The sequence below is a fragment of the Antechinus flavipes genome, chromosome 3 (assembly GCF_016432865.1).
Source record: "Antechinus flavipes isolate AdamAnt ecotype Samford, QLD, Australia chromosome 3, AdamAnt_v2, whole genome shotgun sequence".
NCBI classification, from domain to species: Eukaryota; Metazoa; Chordata; class Mammalia; order Dasyuromorphia; family Dasyuridae; genus Antechinus; species Antechinus flavipes.
In genome coordinates, this window is record NC_067400.1 from 9,348,423 (window position 1) to 9,355,976 (window position 7,554).

Sequence of the window (7,554 nt, forward strand, 5' to 3'; positions counted from 1 at the left end):
GCTCCAGTCCCCGAGAGGGGGGGGTCCTCAGAGCCCACTTCTAGGGGCCCACCCTTACCCGGAACCAGGTGGGCTGGAAGGCTGAGCTAGAAGGAAGCCCTTGTTCGTGGAGGAGGCGGGGGGTGCCCAGCCTGGAAGGTGGGCCTTCGGCCAACTCTATCTGACTTGGAGGCCGGCTGAGTACCAACTACACCTGGAACCCCCCAAGGGAGAGGGGGAAGAAACCAAGGGCCGGCCTCCCGTGGGAACCTGGGACCCCATCACTGTGAGCCTCACAGCAGGGGGGAGAGCTATTATATTCTCCCCATTTTACAGCTGAGGAACCTGAGGCAGCCAGAGCGGGAGGGACTTGCTCAGTGTCCACAGCTAGTCACTGTTTGAAGGCAAATGGGAACTCAGTTCTTTCTGTCTCCAGATCCAGAGACTGAGATGTATGGGGACGCCTCTAAGGAGAGAAACTGAGGAAAACCCCAGTCTCAGCCCGAGGATTAGGGACATGGTGCAGCTACTGACCAAACAGAATAGCTTTGGGGGGAAGTCATAGAGGCAAAGAAAGGGACCGAAGCAATCGTCTCCCTCAAGGAGCTCCAGTGGGAGAGACACAGACAGAACTCTCTCCTCTTGGCCGTGCGGGGTGGAGGGGCCAGGGCAACCTCCAGGGGCAGCCCCGGAGCTGCGGGTCCCAGGAGGGAGACCAAGGCTGGAGCCACAGCGGCACCAGAGCTCCGCCGCCCGAGGCCTGGGGAAGCCTGTCTCCATCTTGGTTTTCCCATCCCATGTTCCAGCTACTCAGCGGCCTCCTCGAGGGGACATTAGTGCGAGGCTGACAGAGATGGAGGGCTGAGCCACCCCCAGGCCCGTCTCCCTCCCAGTCCTCACCGGGGGCCTGGCCCATAAGGGGCCAGACTTGGAACCCAAAGCCAAACACTCTAGAAGCCAAATCAGGCTCTGCTGACTCTGGGATTCCTACCCGGAGCCAACAAAAAGCCTCCTAATTGGTTTCCTTGCTGAAAAGACTGTGAGTCAGGAGGCCCCGAGCCAAAAGTGAGTTCATACACAAAAGGATGGGGAGGCTCCTCCCTCAGACCTTTTTCCAATTTCTCCTCCTGACTCCTGACTTAGGGAGGTGAGATTTGCTGTGAACGCTCGGGGGCAAGGGCACCGATGCCCCCCCCACCTGCCCACCACGTGTCCACGAACACACAGGGCCTTTCTTTGGGCTTTAGTCTTCTTACTCTTACACAAAGTATCCTAAAAGAGCAGTGAGTGGTCAGGGCTAGTGTGTGCCGGAAATCTGGGAGAATCGGAGAACTCCCTGGGCAACCATCATGAAGCATCTCCTACGGGCCGGGCGCTGGCTCGGTTCTGGACCCACGGAGGGGAGTCACAACACAGTCCCTGCTCCCAAGGGGCCGACGGCCGGCGGGAGAGGCACCAAGGGAAGGAGAAGCCCCAGGCGAGTCCCGTTCGGGACACAATCCGCCCAGGAAGGCAAGGCGGGATCAAGGCAGGCTTCCCGGAGCGAGAAAGTGACATTTTAACTAGGACTTGAAGGGAGCCAGCAGGAGGGATGAGGAGGGAGGGGATTTCGGGAATGGAGGGCAGAGAAAATGCCCAGAATTGGAAAGTGGAATGTCTTGGTGTGTCATGGATCGTAGAGTATGGGAGGGGGTGGGGAGGTGGAAGAAGACTGGAGAGGGACGGGGAGAACGGGGGAGTGACCGGCGAGGAGCCCCCCGAGGGACCTGTTTGGTGCGGTCCGGCAGCAGTCCAGAAGCTGCACCTGCGAGGACTAGACTAATCCCCCCACCCCCCTGCAAATGCCCTGACTTGCCCTCAACTGGGCCTAGAAGGTTCTTAGCACAGAGCCCGACACATAGTGATTGCTCAGTAAAGGTTTATTGATTAATACGAGGCTCCCCAGGGCCGGGAACAGGTTCCCTACAAACGTTCTAAGCTCCCCTACCTTTGTGTTCTAAGCATGACACTCTCTGGAGGGACTGAGTGGGAACCCAGGCCCTGAGCACCCTGGATCCGGGGGACTGTCTGGGCAAGTCCTCCTGGTGCTGTCTTCTCAGTAAATTTCCAGGTTTTTGTTATTATAAATAGTTCAGCGGAATATTTCTGTACCGGCCTTTTTCTTTACTTAAAAATAGGTTTTAACGATGGCTTTGGTTTTGTGTGCCAGCCCTTTCTGGGGATCATTCTCTGCCTCGGACCGAGGAACCGGCCATTCATCGCCGCTGCCCATCGAGGGGCCTCCCGCTGTGATTTTCCCTGCTCGCTCTCCCTGGTCGGAGAGACTTAAGTCCAAAGCTCGCTTGTTCTTTATGGTGTTTACATTTCTGATTAGTTCCTATGCAATGCCAGCTGGAGATAAAATTGTGACCAATCATCACACCATCGGCTGCGGGCTCCACTAATGTCAACAGGAGGCCAAACACTGTGGCGGGGGCAGGGGAGACGGGCACAGAGAATGGGCCTTCCCTGGCTGCCCTGTGGCGGGGGCCGGAGCTCGGGGGGAGCGCCCCCACCTTCACATCGTCCTGGATTTTCCCACGTGGGATAAAAGCCAAGGCACAAAGAGAAACCTGGGAGGAAGGTTGAATGGAGGGTAGTGACGAGAGATAAGTCCAGCTCAGTGGGAGGAGAGGGGGTGTGGCTGAACCCCCCCAAAAGCCCAACAGTGTCCAAAGATGGGGGGCCGGGAGGGAAGGGAGAAATCTACGCCTCCCCTCCTGCAGCAGGTCAGAGGCAAGCAGTCTATCAGTGAGCACTTAGTATGCACTTACTGTATGTCAGGCTCTGCGCTAGGGGATAAAGCTACAAAGGAAGGTGAAAGTATGGGCCCTGCCCTTGAGCTCACACTCTAAGTTGGGGGACACTGCAATCAAGAGGGACTGGCTGATTGTCGTCCTTCATCCTCAAAGAGAACCAAAATGGCTTCGCCATCTTAGGGTCAAGTGTGTTCCCCTGTGGCTGCTCAGATCAATGGGGGCTCAAAATGCTCTGCCGCAGGCTGACCGCAAATAGTCCCTGGGAACATCTGGGGCAACAGATCTCGGGATCTGGGGATCCTGTGCCAGTGTGTCCCATGGATCCCGTGCCAGTGTCTCATATGGATCCCATGCCAGTGTGTCCCATGGATCCCGTGCCAGTGTCTCCCATGGATCCCGGGCCAGCGTCTCCCATGGATCCCGGGCCAGCGTGTCCCATGGATCCCGTGCCAGTGTCTCCCATGGATCCCGGGCCAGTGTCTCCCATGGATCCCGTGCCAGTGTGTCCCATGGATCCCGTGCCAGTGTGTCCCATGGATCCCGTGCCAGTGTGTCCCATGGATCCCGTGCCAGTGTCTCCCATGGATCCTGTGCCAGTGTGTCCCATGGATCCCATGCCAGTGTGTCCCATGGATCCCGTGCCAGTGTCTCCCATGGATCCCGTGCCAGTGTGTCCCATGGATCCCGGGCCAGTGTGTCCCATGGATCCCGTGCCAGCGTCTCCCATGGATCCCGTGCCAGCGTCTCCCATGGATCCCGTGCCAGCGTCTCCCATGGATCCCGTGCCAGTGTCTCCCATGGATCCTGTGCCAGTGTGTCCCATGGATCCCGTGCCAGTGTGTCCCATGGATCCCGTGCCAGTGTCTCCCATGGATCCCGTGCCAGTGTCTCCCATGGATCCCGTGCCAGTGTGTCCCATGGATCCCGTGCCAGTGTGTCCCATGGATCCCGTGCCAGCGTCTCCCATGGATCCCATGCCAGCGTCTCCCATGGATCCCGTGCCAGCGTCTCCCATGGATCCCAGGCCAGCGTGTCTCATGGATCCCGTGCCAGCGTCTCCCATGGATCCCGGGCCAGTGTGTCCCATGGATCCCGTGCCAGCGTCTCCCATGGATCCCGTGCCAGCGTCTCCCATGGATCCCGTGCCAGCGTCTCCCATGGATCCCGGGCCAGCGTCTCCCATGGATCCCGTGCCAGCGTCTCCCATGGATCCCGTGCCAGCGTGTCCCATGGATCCCGGGCCAGCGTGTCCCATGGATCCCGTGCCAGCGTCTCCCATGGATCCCGTGCCAGCGTCTCCCATGGATCCCGTGCCAGCATCTCCCATGGATCCCGTGCCAGCGTCTCCCATGGATCCCGGGCCAGTGTGTCCCATGGATCCCGTGCCAGCGTCTCCCATGGATCCCGTGCCAGTGTGTCCCATGGAGCCTGTGCCAGTGTCTCCCATGGATCCCATGCCAGTGTGTTCCATGTAGTAATCTCAGAGAGAAGGCATATTTCTATCTCTAACAAAGCTCCTCATAGACACTTTCTAACAACTTCACGCTAAGGACTATGATCGTCGCCGCCAGGTTTAGTCATCCCATCACTACTGTGATTAGGTTGCTATGCAACAGAGATCCAATCCATAACTCCATTTGGCCAAACCTACCTCTGTTCCCTACATGCTTTGCCCAATCCGTAGCAGAGTTTTGAACCAAAGACTTCTGACTTCAAATCTAACACCTCCATTTCACGGGGCCTCAGAGACCCTGGATCCTGCAATTACTCCTGTGATAACAGATTCTGAAATACTTTCCACATCAGTCACTATCTGTTTTCTATCTAATAAGACATGGTCTGTACTTAACGTGAAATAAAAGAAGCATTTCCGTATAGGACAAAAAGGAAGGGGTGTACGTGAAACTCAAGATTAATGCAATGAACGGAACCCTGAGCCAGAAACCAGGAAGACTTGACCAAAAAGCTGGCCTCAGATATTCACTAGCTCTGTTGCCCTTGGCAAATCACTTGATTGCTGTTTACCTTAGTTTCCTCATCTGTAAAATGGGGATAATCACAGCACCTATACTTTGCAAGGTTATTATGAAGAAAAAATGAAATATTATTTGTAAAGCTCTTGACACACCAAAGTGCTATATAAATGCTAGTTAATATGTTATGTAAGTTTGTATTTATTGAAAAATATGTGTGATCAATTCAACAAGAAGCTTAAGACAGAGCCAATTTCCCTTTCTTTGATGTTTTCCCACTTCCACCATGTTTCTGGAAGTCCCAGAGCTTTGTGGGGGGACCCAGAGTTTAAGCACAGCCACTGAATGGATACTGGTTTCTCTTCATTACCAATCCAGAGAAAAGAGCTCAGATGATATCTTGTCCCCCACAAACACTTATTGAGTGGCTACTCTGGGCTAGAAAAAAGCAGTCTGAGATAGAATCTGTGTCTCCTTTTAAGGAGCTTGCAATCTAACTGAACAAAACAGAGAAAGGTCAAAGTTGTTGGCCAGACAAAAAGGGCTATAGATATGGAGAACATGGAGAAGGCAGGACTTGGAAAAGGAAACTGGAAAAAAACAGTGTAGGTAAAGCCAGAAGGCCTGGCTCTCACAAATTGCCTTTGAGACCTTAAGGAAGCAATTTTCCTCTTCTGGACCGCCACCTCTTCATCTATAAAGGAAGAGATCTTTTGTAGGATTTGACCAAAGAGTCTGAGGGTTTGTTTTCCAGAAGGGTAGCCTTGTTACATTTTTCAGTTTCTTACTGTAGTTCCAAGCTTACAGGCATTCTCTTGGTTTTTGGGGGGTTTCATGGTAAACTGTCAAGTTGCCTGTTTGTATAGATAATTGTATTTCCTCCTTCCTAATCTAGTACTTCTAACTTATCTCCCTTGTCTTATTTCTGTAATTATCATGTCTAGAACTAGGCCAAATAAAAGTTGTGAAAGTCTTTCCTTTATCTTCATTTGTTGTGGGAAGACTTTCGGTGTTTCCTTATTGCAAAAGACCCTCGCTTTTGGCTCTAGGCACTTGTTTTTACATCAAATAAGGGGCCTTCTATGCCTAGAGTTTTAACAGCAGTGAGTGTTGTATGTTGTCCAAGTCTTTTTTTTCCCTTCATCTAATCATACAATTATATAACTTTTATTGCTTTTAATGTTTATGTGATTATTTTCATTGTCTTCTGAATATTTGGTTGGTCCTTGCATCCCTGATACAAATTCTAGCTGCTTATCGTGAATTATTTTGAAGATCTGTTGCTGTGTTTTCTTTGATAATTTTCTTCTTTTTTTTTTTTTTTTTTTGCATTAGTATTCATTAGTGAAGTTTGTCTGTTTTGTTTGCTTATTTGTTTGTTTTAACGCTCTGTCCCTCCCTGGTTTGGATGTAATGATCATATCTTTCTGATTAAAAAAAAAGTTGGTTGAATGTCTTTTTTGTTTTTGAGAATAATTTTCAAAGCACGATCTTCATGGCATGGACAGCTCATTGAATCAGTCCATCAGTGTGTATATCGTGGACAAACATTGGACCTAGCACTGAAGAGATGGCAGAATAGGTTGAGATGCATTTTGGGAAATTGCACAATGCTCTCACTGACTCCGAACTGTTTTCTGCCCCCAAGACCACCCTTTTCACATTTATTGTCTCCCAATGATGTCATATAACCGAGGGTCATAGAACATTAGGTGTTTTTTTTTTGAAGATTCCAAATTATAGTTGACCCAAAGCACAGTGGGAAGAAACATACACAGGGAGTATTAAGTAGTAGCAGCCACAAACACTAAAATTTGATGGCAACATAGTGGTAAGAAGCTGTCCCCAAGTTTGTTGGGGAGCTGATAGTTTGCCAGACATTTTTATCATGGAAATAAGATCATTAGGACAGCTTTAAATACCCTTAAGTATTGTATATGATGCTATGCCTATGGACAAATGAATCAGGGACTCTGAAAATACATAAATTCTCTCCTTGGCACAAGCTTCCAGATAAAATTTTTTATTAGTTTATATGAAAATAATTCTAAATATTTCTGTGTAATGGTAGATTAGATCAACCAAATGATCCTCATCACAAGTAAAAGAAATAATGATATAGTGCTGTCTGTACCTTAATCAGCTGGGAGCTTCTTATTCTAATTACCTCAATTAAAAGCATTTCCACGAAGTGTGAAAAGTCCTCATTCAATCTAGATCTCTTTGATGAAGATTGGATGAATTATAAATTACTTTGCATAAAAACAGGATGGCAGATTAGCTGAGGAAAGTTAGTCATGTTCGAGGGGTCACTTGTGAAATATGAAGCCAGTTCAGTTCAAAGCCATGGAAAGTAAAGAGTGAAGTGGGATGGAGAAGACAGAAAGGGGAGAGAGAAGCACTTGTGTGGCCGGTGGGGGAAGAGCGCCTTCGGCTTTGGCTCCAGCCTTGGCCGGAAGACATGGCTAACTCAGTGGCCCAGAGGACTTCCCATCAGCATTCTAGCAGGGTCTGCATCAGGAGCCCGGGACTGGACTGAACCCAGATTCATGACTTCACAAGGATTCCAGCAGAAAATCGGCTCCAACCCTAAAGAGAAACTTCTGGAGTATCCCACAAGGGACCGGCAAGGACTTCCAGCCACCAAGAGCTGAGTTATCTCTCTGCTACCCGAGCACTTTATGCTGGACTCTATTCCATTTCAGTTTGGGTTCTGTATGCTCTGTAGGAGAGTGTGTCACAGAAACTCTGTGGAGAGTGGGGAAAGGCAAGAGGGAATGTTTTTCGTTTTTTGTTTTTAACAG